At 38.4% G+C, this 16,999-nt stretch overlaps 1 protein-coding gene across 3 annotated transcripts in view; it reads left to right on the top strand.

Annotated features, from left to right (window-relative positions):
• Positions 1 to 2,967: 2,967 nt before the first annotated feature.
• The window catches only part of LOC135216112 (uncharacterized), a 213,128-nt gene continuing 199,096 nt past the window's right edge, over positions 2,968 to 16,999 (top strand). For all 3 annotated transcript variants that reach the window (XR_010314814.1, XR_010314812.1, XR_010314813.1), the window contains exons 1-3: positions 2,968 to 3,875; positions 10,815 to 10,895; positions 11,455 to 11,512. The gene's annotated coding sequence lies outside the window, so the exon portion shown is untranslated. The remainder of the gene's footprint in view (positions 3,876 to 10,814; positions 10,896 to 11,454; positions 11,513 to 16,999) is intronic.

The following is a 16,999-nucleotide window of genomic DNA, read 5'->3' as shown; positions in this document are numbered from 1 at the left end:
CGATTTATGTTGGGAAACTGCTTTCGGCCAAAACCCTGACCTGCTTTCCTCTGGTGTCAGAGATATACTATGACTTTTCCTGTTCTTAATGCTTGGTTTAATTACTACCTCTCCTTGGCCATCCTGTAACGAACAGATTCATGGGTCACACCTATATCGTCTTCGCTGCTGCCTAACTGTATTTTGAAGGAAGAGGGTATAGTTACCATCAGCTTTCCTTTTTTTTTTTTAACTCCTTTTCTTCTTCTTATTTTAGCGATTTGTTTGTTTGTATGGTGTTTTTATGTTGCATGGAACCAGTGGTTATTCAGCAACGGGACCAACGGCTTTACGCGACTTCCGAACCACGTCGTGAGTGAACTTCTATCGCCATAAATACACAGCAAACACCTCAATAGAATGCCCTAGAATCGAACTCGCAACCACCGAGGTGGAAGCCAACACTCTTTTGGCAATTCCAGTGCTATTAATCATGTTTAGTTTCTAAAAGACGTTTGCTCTTTTATTTGGCATCTTTCTGAAGTAACCTTCATCCTAGACGATTCTCACGTTACTTCGGCTTACATTATTGCTAAAGTACTCATTTTTCCCAAGTTCTCGGCTTCTTTCATAAGTATGACCTGTCAATTTCATTATGAATGGTGAGGGATGTTACATCTTCTCTAGGATTTCAATGCAGCACTGGTGCATTTGTCTCTAAGGCATATAACAGTCTGGTATAAAGCCTACTTAGCAGAACTTTTGGTTGTCTGCACTCCCTCTCAATGTAAGCTTATTTCTAATCATTCTTTTACTGCAACCAACCTCATTTTACATGATCTTGACAGAAAAAAATCCTGCTCTCTAATCCTTCTTTAGTACTGTTCCTTTACTATTTTGAACAATGTTTTATTAAGATCAAGGGAAAGGTTCCTTTCCCTCCTCTATAGAGTCAGACAGTCTCGTACCACCAGTCAGGCTACCTCTTCACACCTGTACTCTTGTATTCCATGGTTCAGTGATTTTCTCCATCTACTGCAAGGTTTCGAGTTCTGGGTGTTTCTCCAGAAGCCAGATCATTTTCTCTTGCTTTGATCTCAAAGATACCGTAAATTATTGGTAACCTTTGAAGATGCGTCTGCCATCTCCCTCCTCGGGTCTTCAAACTGAATTCTGAGACTGCCATCAATAAACAAGAGCAGTAGACTTGGCATCCTTTTATGGTCAATTTACTTTGAAACGGTGCTAGCAACAAGAGTAATTTTTTACACCTTTTACCGTTCTTCTTGACTTCAAAATGTTGAACTAGCTATAAAATAAACTGGAGAGAGAACATCATATTTCAGTGAGTTTCACTTGTCTCAAAAGGGACACAGACTACATGAAATTCTATTAAATGTTCACCATCCCACTACTCGTTCGATCAACCCTGGATCTGGTTGATCTGTAATTGGATAGGTGGCCACCAAGGAAACTTCATTTACCTGTTATTAAACATCTGTGGGCGTAGCAACCTCATCCCAAAAGCACTCGCTGGAAGGGTAACATTTCTGAAGCTACCACTTCTAAGGAAAACTGTTTATACTGAAGATATAAGTTAAAAATCCTCGTTATATATATATATATAGTATATATATATATATATATATATATATATATATATATGTGTGTGTGTGTGTGTGTGTGTGTGTGTACACTAAATGTGTGTGCGCGCGCGCGCCTCTCGAACATGCATTGCAAAATTATTCTAGTTCTCAGTTTAGTTTACCCAATTCCCTTTTGTTTATTAATTGTAATACACTTACGTTACTACATTCAGTTCTGAAAATATTATCATCGATTTATGACTCACTCTCCCTCCCTCTCTCTCTCTCTCTCTCTTTCTTTCCTGCGCGCGCGCTCTCTCTTTGCTTAATAGTGATCGGTGCAGAAGAACAATATTCAGAAAAAGGAGATCAATAGCAGAATCTGCGTGATTAGTTTTCTGCACTGGTTATAAAAATATAAGGTGGCAAGTTGGCAGTACTGTACTACGAAGTGATAAGACTAGCAAATTCTCTGTGCGGGACATGACAAAGTCCGTGGTCGAGCTTCAGTTTAGGGGATACTTCGATAAGATGGAAATACCTTTTCGGGAATATCCGCCTTTACGTCATCGATCGCTCTTGCGAGTCGGAGTAACGACAGTATTAGTTACTGAGGTTAACGGCTATTATTTTTCACATCAAAGACCTGATAAGTTACCGGTGACTCTGTTGTAAGAATGCAGATTATCATGCATACATGATAATCTGCCAGCACTGTTTAATGCTTCCTCTCAAAATAAGGATATTGGCAAAATAGAATCATCAAAATACTTAAATATCTCCGAGGGAATGCTACTGAATATTACACTGAAATTGGAAAATAAACTCGATATTTCATTCAGAGTAACTATATAGCCCTTAATCTATTGAATAACTAAAAGCAATCTGCGATATACTGTACTGTATACACATTTTCTGTATCGGACGAGAATCGGTGCTTTCAACGTGGTATGGCCGTTGTCAGTTTCTATTCGTATAGCTACACACACACACACACACACACACACACACACACATATATATATATATATATATAATATATATATTATATATATTATCTATATATATATATAATATATATATATATATATAGTGTGTGTGTGTGTGTGTGATACTTTCAGATATGACAACTGCAATATTAAGCTGTATATGATATTTAATATTCTATCTGTATATGATAACGCTTATTTGATCCTAGAAATCGTAGATACAAGACAATCGTAACCCCAGCGAAGGAATTCTGTCATGCAAAATGACAGCCTGCGATGAAATCGTGTAATGGCCAGCCCGACCGTCGGCGATGTATTGAGACATTGTATTTTGTCAGCACTGTGCCGTAAGGTCGAGAACCCTTTGGTAGTTGGGGGGGGGGGGGGGTCGAGAACTTCCAGTAGGAGAAAGCAAGAGAAAATGAGAACTGTTTAGTAAATGTCAGTTAGAAATGTTATTGAAGTACATTACGTGGAGATTCCCGACTTTGCCGATGATTTTATATGACGAAATCACCTAAACTTTTGCACAGAGAACCCAGCTTCGATATTTCGATGTTACTCAGGATTAAACATAAAGGAAGTTTAGGCCGAAACGGTTTCGTTTACCGCTACTGCTCCCGCCTGCTTTTACTTCTCCAAATGTTTCATCTTTAACGCCAAGATTAACAGCGTGGAACAGTCACCACTAGTAATTCATCTTGAATATTAAAACGTCTGGTAACATCTGTTGAATTATTGACAAGAGCGATTCTTGGGCTAACAATAATCAGGATGCTGTGACAAAGAGTGAAAGAATGGTGGTCTCGGACCGTCACCAAGAATGGCGTCTTAAAAAGAAAAAGTTGTCGAGGTATAAGCATGATTCACAGTTAACAGTTGCGCTTCACATTAAATTGTAGATGCCACCTTACCCAAACATAAATAGTCGAGTTGAAGAGAATTTGGCAATATTGCATTTTCAATAATTCTCTGAACATGAGTTCCCATTCACATGACAAAGTGCATGAGTCTAGCTTCCAAACGTGTGAGGTGACGCACGCTATTATGTTTTCGTCAGCTGGATGACCAAAGGGATCTGAGACACATCACCCGTAAATGAATAAGTAGTGTGAAAATGGTCTCCGAAACTGTAGAGAGAGTGAGAAATAAAAAAAAAACAATTTCGCCAGTTTTGTACGACAACGAGAGTGAGGGAGGTTGCGCAGCTACAGTGAGGTTGTGAAGGTGAATCTAGTACGTCAGCAAGAGTGGGGTTATAGCCATGGCGACTGACAACACAAGATGCCTGAACTGTGATGGGTGTGGAGTGGAGATGGTGGTGGGTATGCGAGCTGGGTGCGTGATAGAGAAATAGCGAGAAAGAGAAAACTGAGGAAGAGAAAGGTGGGGGGTTTCCGGGGTTGTGGCGGTAGTGCAATAGAGGTTAGAGAGAGAGACTCGGGTAAGAGTCCCGCGCACACAACTCCGCACTGTACAAGTTGCGCTGAAAATCAGTTCCATCACAGCGCAGCGCAGGAAATTTACTCGAGAGGAACAGACCACGATCCTCAGTCGAACACAGTTCTATCAAATTATTGCTATATAAAGTCATGATACCAGATCTTGACTCTCTAATGATAATGATTGCGGATAATCCCCCGGCTAAGGGAGTTGTTCCTCTTTAAAATAGTCTTAGCGTTAAGCTGTGCAGGAATCACGTAAATCCTATAGTTATTAATATAATTCCTGTGAAATAATTACATTATGCAATGAGTTTATGTTATTGGAATACTAAAAGTGGTTGGACGGAAGGAAATTCCATGAAAACATTATCGCCGAAAGGTGTAGGGCTTTTGTCACCCGGCTATTTTGACCATGTCACACGTAAAGAATATTAACATCTACAGATAGATTGGGTAGAGGGATGCGTACCCGCATATATCCGTAAACTGGCCGCCATCTTGCTTCGGGCAAGTTCCCGTTCTCAGTATTTGTTAAGAATATAGGCCGAGTCATACGAGCAGTCGAGCACCCCTTAGAATCTTGCCGCCAAACTTTGGACCGAGTAGCCAGTAATCGATCGATTTATTCCCATAAACTTGCGTCACATATTAGTCTAAGCTGGCTACAGAAATTAAGTAATCCAGGCAGGCGCCTTATCACTGTAATAAACATAATAACGTCCATGGTGCATGAATACTACGAAAAATATGTGCTATGGTAAACATAGCGGCAAGATACAAAGATAATCCAGAAAACGTGCTCGTGTGGTACCACCGTAACAGAGAAGTCAACAGGCAGTTAGAAATGTCCTATAACTTCCTAGAAAAATAATTATAGATGGTTTCACAAGCTTCTCATTTTCACTGAAATTTACTGATTAAAATTCGATTACGGTATTGGCAGTGAAGTCATAGTATTTGGGCTCTTTCTATTACGTTGCGAGATTTTTCCAGCGCTTTTATTAACCCCGTATTAGAATTGAAAATCGTTCGGTAGATTTGTTAAGTCAATAATTGTAAGTCCATTCAAAAAGAACTGCCACTTATTAAATAGGTTTTGTTAGTAGTATTTAAATTCTCGCTATTTCTCTCGTACAAAGTTAATATAAAGAAGTATATTATATATATATATATATATATATATATATATATAATGTATATATATATATATATATAAATATATCTATATATATATATATATATATATATAGATATATAATATAGTTTGTGCTACATTATATTATCACACCCGTAGTTTATTGAGACGTGTATGTAGAATCTAGAAGATTAAATTATGAAAATCCGCCAAAAGCAAGATGACGCTAAGCTTAGCTTATCACATTGGCCAGAGCCATGTATGAACCTCCCACCTATATTAAAACTTTGCAATAAAATAATGAATTAGAATAACATCGTTTTCATAATGTATTATTTGGGGTACGTAACTTCCCCTGGTGTTCTGCAAATTTAAAGATCACCAGAAAACGGAAGTCGGCATAGTTACACCATCCATGCTATATATTTTTTTTAATTTGGCACCTTTTTTTTCACTCGAAGGTATTATTTTAGAACGTTGCTTGTTATTACAGTATTTTGTCTTATTATTAACTTTTGATTTGTCAGAATTTCAAATTTTAATGCTTGTATAATACTTCTCTGAACTCTAAAACCATTTTCTGGCAGTAATTAGTTCCTGTAACGAGACAGTCATAATTATATCACGAAAGTAGGCGTGATTCTCTCATCAGACAACCACAGTACATCTTGAGTAATCCTCACAAAACAGAACATACGACCGACTCTAGCTCCCCACAACTGAGACTCGCCAACAGCCAAACCAATCAGAAATTTCCCTACACACTTTAGTTTTCTGTGAAATAAAAACTTTTGAGAAGGCTTTTTAATGTCTGTCCTTTTGGCCTCAGATCTTACAAAATACTGAGGCTAGAGGGCTGCAAATTGTTAGCTTGGTCATCCACCCTCCAATCATCAAACATACCAAATTGCAGCCCTCTATCTTTAGCAGTTTTGATTATTATTTAGGGTTCAATTTAGCCATGATCGTGCATCTAGCACCTTTGGCACAGACCATTAGTTGGCTGCGGCTGAGTTAAATGGGCCGTTGCTTTGAGTTTCATAAAGCATTATACGCTGTACAGAAAACTCGATTGTGCTGAAGAAACTTCGGCCCATTTTTTACTTGTTTTCATTGGCTGCTACCACATCACTCAACCCTATCATCTACACCTCAGCAGGATAATGTTTTGGTGGACGAGAACACATTCAGTCAGCCTTTGCTACTATAGTGGATTCACATCAACCGTTATTTGATGTCTAGGCCAGTCCTTTACGACGCTCCTGATTGGCTGCTGATAAGCCAATCGCAGGGCTGGAAACTCTTAGTCTTTTACAAGAGTTCACATGGGTAGGTTCTATGTTCCACCTCTCCTAAGGGATACGTCTTTCAGGAGAGGTGGAACATGCATCCTGCCTATGTGAACTCTTGAGAGAGACTGAGAGTTTTCAGCCCTGTGATTGGCTTGTCAACAGTCAATCAGGAGCGTCGTAAGGGACTGGCCTAGACATCAAATGACGGTTGATGTGAATCTACTATAGTAGCAAAGGCTGACTGAATGTGTTCTCGTCCACCAAAACATTATCCTGCTGGTGTAATCAATCTGGACCTTTTCTATCCCAAAACGATCAAGGAAATCTTGGGCTGTGCTAAACAAGAATTGATTCTAGGAAAAGATACTAAAATGGGAAACATCAGCAAAGCTTCAGGCTTTGGAGTACAATATACCTCCTTTTACATGGACCTATGTAACATATCAGCAAGGCATAATCCAATTTTTAATGACTATTACTGAATTACCAGTTTCTCATTGTCAGTATTAGTAAGAGAGGTGGTATGTTTACCCTTATCATGTATGAGACACCAGACACAAACCACCACTTAGTAAGAAGCTTCACGCTTTGACTATGCTAATGGAATCAAGAGATAAGTGAGAGCACCAAGCCCTGGACTATGAATACCATGCTCTAGACTGTAAGTATGTACCATGTTCTGTACTGGATTTATCATGCTGTGATTGCATGTAACATGCCCAGGAATGTACAGAGCATTACCTAAACTGTATGTACATTGCCCTGGACAGTACTGTGTATCATGCACTGGAACTTGAGCACCATGCATTGGTCTGTAGGGGTTTGTGTGGAACTCTACTTGATGCGCCAAGCTTTTGACTGTAAAGACGATGTGCAAGCCTGTACATACATATGCATTGGATTGTATGTACTGTGCTATGCCTTTGTCTTTTTATATCAAGCCAAGGACTGTTTGTAGTGTTCTGACCTTTAGTACTGTGCAATGGGCTGTATGTACCATGCCCTGAATTGCATGCATCATGACTAGTACTGTATGAAACAGGCTCTGGCCTTTACATACCAGGACTTTGTCTTAATGTACCATTCCATGGATCATATGCATTATGCCCCGGACATTTAAGTACTATGCCCTAGCTATTATATATAGCTTGGACTGCACGTATCATGTAGTGGAACTTCTAACACGTGCACTAAGCTGTATTTACGTACTATGCCCTCATCTTTCTAGTACAAAATCCTTGACTGTATACACCTTGACAAGGACTGTATTTAGCAAACCTTGAACTGAAGGTACCATGTCGTGGAGAGTACCTTTAGTGGACTGGATTTTATGTAACATACCCTGGCCTTTATGTAACATGCTTTGGTGAAAAAATGCACCATGCCTGGACTTCAATACATCCCCAGGACTGTAGCATATCACATACTATTTGTACCATGGTCTGGTCTGAATGTACCATGCACTGGAATTAATTTACCAAAGCTTGAACTGTTTGTAGACTTTTCTTTATGTAACATGTCTGGGTCCATGTACTATGGTTTGATCTTTTTATATCATGCTTTGGACTTTTATGTACTATGCCCTGAACAACCCATTTCATGCACTGGAATTGAATGTATCCTACCTTGGACTATCAATACAATTATTAGATATTATGGTCATGTCATACACTTTATTTACCACATCTTGGTCTGTATGTACCATCCCATCAGCGAATGTACTTTCCCTGGATTTCATGTACCATGTCTAGGAGTCTAATCAACATGCTTGGGACTGCACACATATGTACCCTCTTTATGACACACAGGGCATGGTACACACAGCCCATTGCACATTATGTATGTACCATGTTCCAGTCTTTATGTACTACCATGCCTACGACTGCATATACTACCATACCTATGACTGCATATACTACCATGCCATGATTTGGGTTCTATAAAGCACGTGCTATGCTCTGGGATTTACATACTGTGCCCTGTACTGCATTCACTATGTACTGCATTCATTATGTAAGTAATGTGCAGTGTGTGTACCATAACCTGAACTGTATGCACACTAAGCTAAAATATTTTAACCATACCTTAGACTGCACTTTGCAAACCTTGCAATGTATATATGATCCTGAAGCTTATATGTACTATACCTGACCTTACTGTACCAAATCCTCTATTCTAAGTACTGTACCATACTATGCACTGTATGTATTAGGCCCAGGACTATGGAGAAAACTCTGGCCTGTATTCACTATGCCTTGATCTGGACTATATGTAACTTTCCTTATCTGTTATATATCATGTCCTGGACTTTATGTACCATGCCCCATCTTTAACTACCAAGCTTTGAATGTATGTACCATGCCTGGCATTGTATACATCATGCCCTGGACTATATGCACCATGCACACCTTGGATTTTATGATTCATGTACATGAAGTCTAATTGTTTCCAAAGTGGTTGGTAACAAACAAATGGGTAAGTGATATTTATTGCAATTAGTATTATAATACCTTGTTAAAAAATTGGGTTGTTCAGTACTTTAATGTAATGGTTCATACGTACATCACTTGGAAATATATGTGGTATATGATCTATGTTTTAAGAAATTTTTAATAAACATATCCAGACTCCAAAGATTAAATTTGCCCTTACTTATCTTGGATGCAAAAACAGCAAATTTAGTAAGACTTCTACTGTAGACTACTTCTATAGTCTCCATTTATTTTATGGTCTTCATTAACATTATCGCTTCCCACAGCAGTTCCAACAGCTTAGGGTACCCTGCAATGTGCAACTTTTTTTTTTTTTATCCAAGATTTCACAAGAGTTCTGGATTCTCCATGGTATCTGATGAGCCATTCATGAAGCTACATAATACAAAGGGCATAAAACTTTAAATAGGAGCAAATTCTCACCCACATGAAACTAGCAAACTACACACATGCAACAACCTAGTTCTGTTCTCCTGCATCTCACCAAGCAAAGTCTTGATACATACTAGTTGTCATGCTAAATGCTTCCATCTGAAGCTCCCTACCAGCAACCAGAATGTCACAGGTCTTTGGTCACAGGATATCACTATTGCCTAAGCTCCAAAATTACTTCCTCTGAAATCAACAACACTCAGCTGAATTTCATTCATGCATCCTCCATTCACCTCCCATCAAATTTTAGTCTCCAAGCCCTCCATACAATGTCCATCAATTGAGTGTCTAAATAACCCTCTGAAATTATGGATAGACTGAAAAACTACAGCTCATTAATTACAAATATGTAAGCGTTTCCACTAAATTTATGTACGTACATATATCAGTTGTTTAATTCACTAACTGTCTAACCAAAATAAGTAAATTTAAGTCTGTGTTGCAGACATGATAAGTATCAAGAAAATTGCTACATGGTAGCAAGAGCACAACATTCTATACGTTAATATAACTATGCACAATTTATTTTGTAAGGCTGATCATAAATATTAATGTAGGTACCAATATGTAATGTACAAGAATGAGTTATGTTCCCAATAGTTATTGGAGTGGACTAGACAACGAAATTTATGCTTCAAGGCCAAGAATTGGGCCAGCTAACCATCAGACCATGTAATCGTTCATGCATCATGTCACAACAAAGGGAATGTCTCTTGTTTTACTGTAACCATTAATGCATCCTTAATGTAACTGTTTGTGAATCTGCTGGTAAAAATAGGGCATGTCCTGTGCTATATTGAAACTAATGGTGATCTTTAAGATCTCTTAAATAAGGATTTTTGCCCTAAGATTGGTTTCAACAAACTGGGTTTGTTTATCAAGGAATGCTAAGGAGAGGGAGGCCCCATGTGTGGAAGGTTGAGATAACCTATAGTTTTTTAAGATTAAGCTGGCCTCATGCCAGCATGGAATCGTGCTCATAGAGCAGCCCGTATTATGGTGTTTAGTCAGGCTAAGATGAGGGCCTCTACTGTCAGTAAGGGGCCTACATCCTAGTTTAGATTTGGGAAGATTAGCTAAGGATGCATCCGTTTATTTGATCTATTATCCCTAATGCATTAGATGGGTGTTGTGGGGAGCCTCCCAATGTATTTTTATACTCGTATAACTTTTGCAGTTCTATAAGTTCACTTTATTTCACTTTGTTTGGTTTTATGTACAGCCCTCCACAGGGATGATTCCCTCTCTGGCGGGCCCTTGTACGTTCTTATACTTTATAAAGGTCTTTTAGTGTTTTCACATCATTATTGTAGCTCCTGAAGAATAAGAGTCTCTAGTTCCTTTTTAAACTTGCTTTCTTCTTATATGATCTTCACTTCAGATGGTAATTTGATGTATAGTCTTGGTGCTCTCTTGGTGCACAATGTACAAATATTCTCTCGCCTGACTTACAATTTGTTCCAGGTTCAAATAGCCTTATGCTTCAGTTGCGTGCCTGATTACAATATTCATTTCCGGTCCGAAGAAGCTTAAGCAGTTTCTCAGGTATGTTGATTCACCATATTTTAGTGCTTTAAAGCCTGTAAGAAGTATTTCATATTCTATTCTTGCTTTAACTAGCAGCCAGTGTAGCTCAATTAGTGCTGGAGTTATTCTATTGCAGGAACATAGGCCTTTTTATTAGACTCTATTCTGTACCCCTTGCAATTTTCTTAGTAGGTAGTTGGGGAGACCGTAGTACATGACGTTGCCGTAGTCAAGCCTCGACAGTATTTGGTTACAAATTGCTGTTTTTAGAGTACCTTCGTTTAGGTACTTTCTAAATTTTATGTTTCTAATGTGATAGTTACAGGTTTTTGCAATATACACTATATAGTTCTTTACTGACAATTTATTATCAATAAACACTCCCTAGTTCCTCACTGTTGCTACATTATTTACTCTTTTGAAGTGTTCATATTTTTGTAGAGCATTGTTAGATCCAAATAACATGCACTCGGTTTTGTCTTCGTGAACTTTCAATTTCTTTGCTGACATCCATTTTTTTTTATATCTTTCATTATTGCATCAATTTTACTAATGGCATCTTCTACCGTTTTGACAGGAAAATAGAACTGAGTATCATCGGCATACAGTTTCTACTAGGTGGGGAGTCAGTCAGGGTAAGTACCTGCTGCTTAGGTTATGTTAGGTTTGTTAAAATATATCCCACTAAGAGTCCTTATTTACATTTTTGTGCTTCACAGATATTTTGGTGAGTATTACTACTGGTTCGTATGAAATGTCTATTATTTCACCTGATTGATGCACGGAACTTGCTTCAGGTTTTTCTGCGCCAAAAAAGAAAGAAAGAAAAAAAACTGTTTCCCACCGTGGTACCCAATACTTGCTGGATATAGAGGAACGCGGCAAATAAGAAAACAGCACATTTGCACTAACAATGATGTATTATACAAATGCATAAAGCGCAAGATAATCAGTATGTACATTATTTGGTCATGTATTTGGCTCAGAATCATAGTACCATAAACCCTATCTCTACAATAGCAGTTGACAAACTTATGACAGATGAGCTACTAACTTTAATTACACTAATACAAAAAAATTCAAGAAATTTAATGATGCGCAACTGGAGTTAAAAAAAAATAACAGGTTGCAGCAATGTGTGTCATTGACATGTCATTTGAAAACTACTCATTCCACCCCGATCTAGACACTCCCAACACAACCAAGTGACCCTTTTGATGCAAACTTTACGTGCTAATATCCCCACCCTAATAATAACTAAAGAGTAGCCCCCTCTAAAAACCAATTTGAATTATAACTTATCTCACCATTTGAATCACTACTCTGGGGCTAAGCGGGCACCAGAGGATACAATTAACCGACTTGGAAACTTAAGCAACTCGGATATTACTTCCCTTGCACGGTGCTAATTGCTCAATGAGCAATAGCAAATGCCAGCATAGGGCCAACTAATCTGACAACAAAATGAGCTCCAATTGACAGATATTCAAATTTCAGGTCCCTTCCGAGGCATATAACGAGCAATTTTAAATATAAAAAAAGAAAAAATCGGATAAGAGAGGGCACAATGATCTTTTATGAAATTAAAATTAATTATGTACTATAATGAAAAGCGACTCTATCGCGTTTTTTTTATTGTAAACAAAATATATGTTATTAATATCCTTTTCTCCTCCCTGGCGGTATACGTTCCCAAACCGGTCTAGTACAACAGGGAGCGACTGCCTCCCAAAATATGCACGTCCTCATGGGCAAGATTATTAGTCAAAGGGATATTGTACCTAGGCACCTGGTCAGCTACCATGGTTCTTCCTACGAAAAATGTTAAAAATGGACTAAATTATATTAAATTTCACGTGAATAAAAATTAGGAGTCTCTGAACATACGTAAAAAAATATATATGATGCCTATCGATTTGCAGACTGCCATCTTGCGTAATATCTTTTTTTAATCAGTCGATTAGGGATTCCGATGTTTAGGCATAAGTACTATAACAATGTCTTACTCTTAATCAAGCATAATAGTCTTAACTTTTCCCTTAGATTTTTCTCCCTCGGCACTAGAAGTGTAATAAATTGCATATATAAGTGCGTTTCTGTTCCATGCAGCGCTTGAAACAGTCACTTAAGACACCTGGGCGAACGGCGGTTATTTCTGAACGGGACTTTTTTTTTTTTTTTTTAATCTTATCGGCAGCTTCAGATTAACTGAACTTCAAATGGCAAACGCGCACTATCTGTCGCCGGTCTCTTAAAATATAAAAAAAACAACGTTCACATTCATTCTTAGCCAGAACTACCTTGTGGATTCTGAACGACTGTCTGCATCAAACGAGAGACTAAACCTTATCTCATAATTCGTTATTCGTGTTAATGTCTGCTCGTGATAGCCCACAGAAATCATGGTGTTTATTTGATAATTAATATGACATTCAAGGTTTTGCGCATGCGCATTATCAAAACTCTACGTATTGAGAGTAACGTTACCGGGAATATATGCTAATATGTATAATACATAATCACAGAAACTAAGTCAGAAAGTCGAAGTGTATCCCAGAGAGCTGGGTTAAAAAGTCCTTGAACGCCACCTGGCTTCCGGAAATATACATTTGATATTTGAATGATAAAGATACACAGAGTAACCAACCATATTTTCTTTACCGCATGACTTTTACCTACGGGAAGATTTGTCATTCTATGCTCGCATTATTTTTTCTATTTTGCTACCTATAGTAAACCCCAACTATCTGGTTAGTTTTTTGGATGTAAAAAGAAAAGACGAACATTATTATAACAAAGAAAAGTGAACTAGTGAGTCGGTCACCAAAGAAGCCCCGCAACCAACACCTTTCCTTGGCTTGAGTTGCTAACATAGGAAGCGAGTGATGATTGGAGCTTAAAAGTTCACTGTGATAATCAGCCAAAAGATCGCCCTTCTCTTCCCCTTCACATATAGCCTGCGTTAAGTTTTGATACGTACGAAGAGAAAATTGGGGCATGCCACGTAAAAGACACCACTGACAATGTGTTAGTCTTATAAGCTTGAGTGGTTTGTCGGGGAGGGGGCTCACTGAAGGTGCCGGCTGTATTTACATGAACCCCACGACGTCTGTAGCTAACGGTATATTTGTGTTTGCAAGTCAGGATATGCTGGCTAAGGTAACCAATCAACTGAATATGTCCTCTACGTCGCTCAGTTGAGAAAAATATGTCCGGTACTTTTTTTTTTCCGGTGGAAAGAAAGTAGTACTGTTATCAAATGGTGACTTTCAGTCTCTCGAGTGAATACATAGATATACAGTTCCCTTTTGAATTCTCCCTCCCTCTTTAAAGAACAATTTGACATTCACGGTAAACATTTAGGTATTCATACCGTTATTGAATGCCACCTTCCAAGCGCATCCTCATTATCCTAAGTTTCTTATTATTCAGCGACTTTACGTCGTTATTTCCCCCAACTTTAGGAAACTTTATATTCTTTCCCCTGTAACTCATTCGCTCTTACTTTTTTTCCTTCGGCCTGTTTGTTTTAATAAGGAAAAGGAAGAATGGGACAGAGGCTAAATCAAGAGAAGGTAATCATCTTTCCTGCTAGTCTCAATCTAGGGAACACTCACGCACAGGTCTTAAGGAATCTCTACTAGGCAACTTGTGAACACATTTCACTACTACTCGTACTTTATTCCGTAATGCTTCGATCTAACTTCACTACATTTAGCGCGAGTTCTTATTTTTCACTCCCTAAGCACATGGTAAGCGAACGCGTTTTCTGTACCTTGCATGTTGTCATCAGTTGAGATTATTCTACATGCATAACATATATTGCGCTCATCTTTTTATTACCAGAATCAAAGTATAAGGAGCTTTCATCATCGTTATATATAACGGCACCATATCCGTTGAAAAAGGACAAAGAGCATCTATAAGCGAGCTGTTCGGGTGTTGGTGGTGGCCGTTTGGGTCCCAGACGTAGGGGTCTCGGGCAGGGAGAGAGGCTAGGGTAATGGGGGCTGTTTTGCTATCTCGGGGGGTAGTAGGAAAGGAGAGGGGGGGAGTTCGGCTTGGTTGGTTGGAAGAGGGGCGCACAAGGGAAGCGGATTGGAGGCCGGAGGTATGGAGGGACGAGGCTAGGAGATCCACGGGGGAGAGTATGAAGGTAGAAGAGCGGACTGAAAGAGAGAAAGAGAGAGAGGCGTCGCATCTTGTCAGTGTCATGCCAGACCAACGGGACGCTGTTTTCCCGCCAGATTTTGAATCTACAGTCTAACACTTTCCCGCCATTTCGCTCCATAGAGGGAACCGGGAAACGTACTGCTGAATTCTACGTACCATCAACCAGCTAAGCAAGAAATCGACCTAAAAAAAATCACGTGTACTAAATTAAAAGACTGCATTCACTATAAACCTTAGGTTTAAGGCGTTTTATCCCTTCAAAATGGCAGTTTTTGTAATCACTATACCCATCTTCTAGTAATAACAGCTAAGGAACACAAATAAAATTTCATTGTAAATATAACGGCGAAAACCAACAATTTCGCATGCGCTTTAGCTGACAAGTAAATGTAACAATTCAATTCAAATATAACATTTCTTTAACAGTAATCGTGTACACCCATTATTACTCGTATATGATGATTCATTTTGATTTCCCGCTTCACAACTACTAATAATATATAACAAAATCCTCTGGGAATTACAGGAGTTGCCAAAGGGCAAGCTGAGCCTTGTTGCCATTTTCGCTATTTCTCTCTAAATTTGGAGATTTTGGCTCTTGACTGATGGATCAATTTCCGGTCTAGCAGGGTATTTGGAGATTTTTAATGTTCCTTTCGGTGTCTTACAAAAGAATTTGGTTTTAATGTGTTATACTTGATAAGCATACATTGCATATCTTAGTGTACAAGGGTTATACATTTTAATAAGTAAATTCATTGTCTTTCGTACGAAAAGCTTATCTACCTAACCTAAAGACTTCGCTTCATTAGTTGTTCAATTACTGCTTGATCTAGTTAAGTTATTTTTTAGTGATTATACAGGGTAATAGTTTTGACAATAATAAAACATATATCGATATCAAAATCTCGGTATACACTAATATTTAGGAAGGAGTCATATGATCCTATATGGAGAGAGTGATTTCACTGGAAAGGGAGAAGTCAATTATACCAGGCAGAAATTTTGATCATGATATATTAAAATATGAAAACAATATTCCTCAATCGAGGTAAACGTCTGACACATCCATGGAAACCAAAAGTTTTAGAACTTCCTCCAAGTACATAGCCTAGGCCTAATATAAGAAAAATCTGCCCATCACACGTAAAACGGTGCAATTTTTTAATAACAAATATTATGACAGTTTAACGATAATAACATTCTAGATAATGATTCCCGAAGGTTTTGATTAGGTTCCGAAGTTTATAAAGAAAGGTATGTACGATGATCCGTCTGGAAACTTACGCCAATGTAGATCGGTATCCAATTAACCAAACTCCACTGCCAACAACCTCATAACAGCTGTAATTTAAAATATACCCCCGTCCTTTCGCAATGCGCCAAAGTGTGAAGGACATTCCCGAACACTTGGGGGTAAAATCAAAAATAGAAGGAACTTGATAATTCACGAAACTTACTCGTTATCTCAGATGTTTTAAGGAGGAAATGATTTGTTTATGTGATGGCTTAGTGGTGACCTGGGGTGACGCCTTCTATAGGGGTGAAATCATGAATGTCCAAAACTTAAGGGAAAACAGAACATGCGCCGTGTCACAGAAAGCGCGTGATAATCATTGGCAGTGACTACTGCATTTCTTCGCTAAGAGGCTATCATGTCATTTTGTGGTGTTCTGGAAACTTTACTTATTGTTGAATATGAACGTTATGATATATATATAGATATATATATATATATATTATATATATATATATATGTGTGTGTGTGTGTGTGTGTGTGTGTGTGTGTGTGTGTGTGTGACATTCCCCTAGCCACGGCTGGTGCCAAAAGGGTTTAGCAAATATTTTCAAAGTCTCGGGGGGTGAGGTTGCTAGCCATCATGGTTTTTTCTTGAAATCAGCAGATATGGATAACCATTCATAGCAGGGTGGACTGATGGGCTGGGAGC

The sequence above is a fragment of the Macrobrachium nipponense genome, chromosome 6 (assembly GCF_015104395.2).
Source record: "Macrobrachium nipponense isolate FS-2020 chromosome 6, ASM1510439v2, whole genome shotgun sequence".
Lineage (NCBI taxonomy): Eukaryota > Metazoa > Arthropoda > Malacostraca > Decapoda > Palaemonidae > Macrobrachium > Macrobrachium nipponense.
This window is presented reverse-complemented; position numbering and strand designations above follow the sequence as displayed.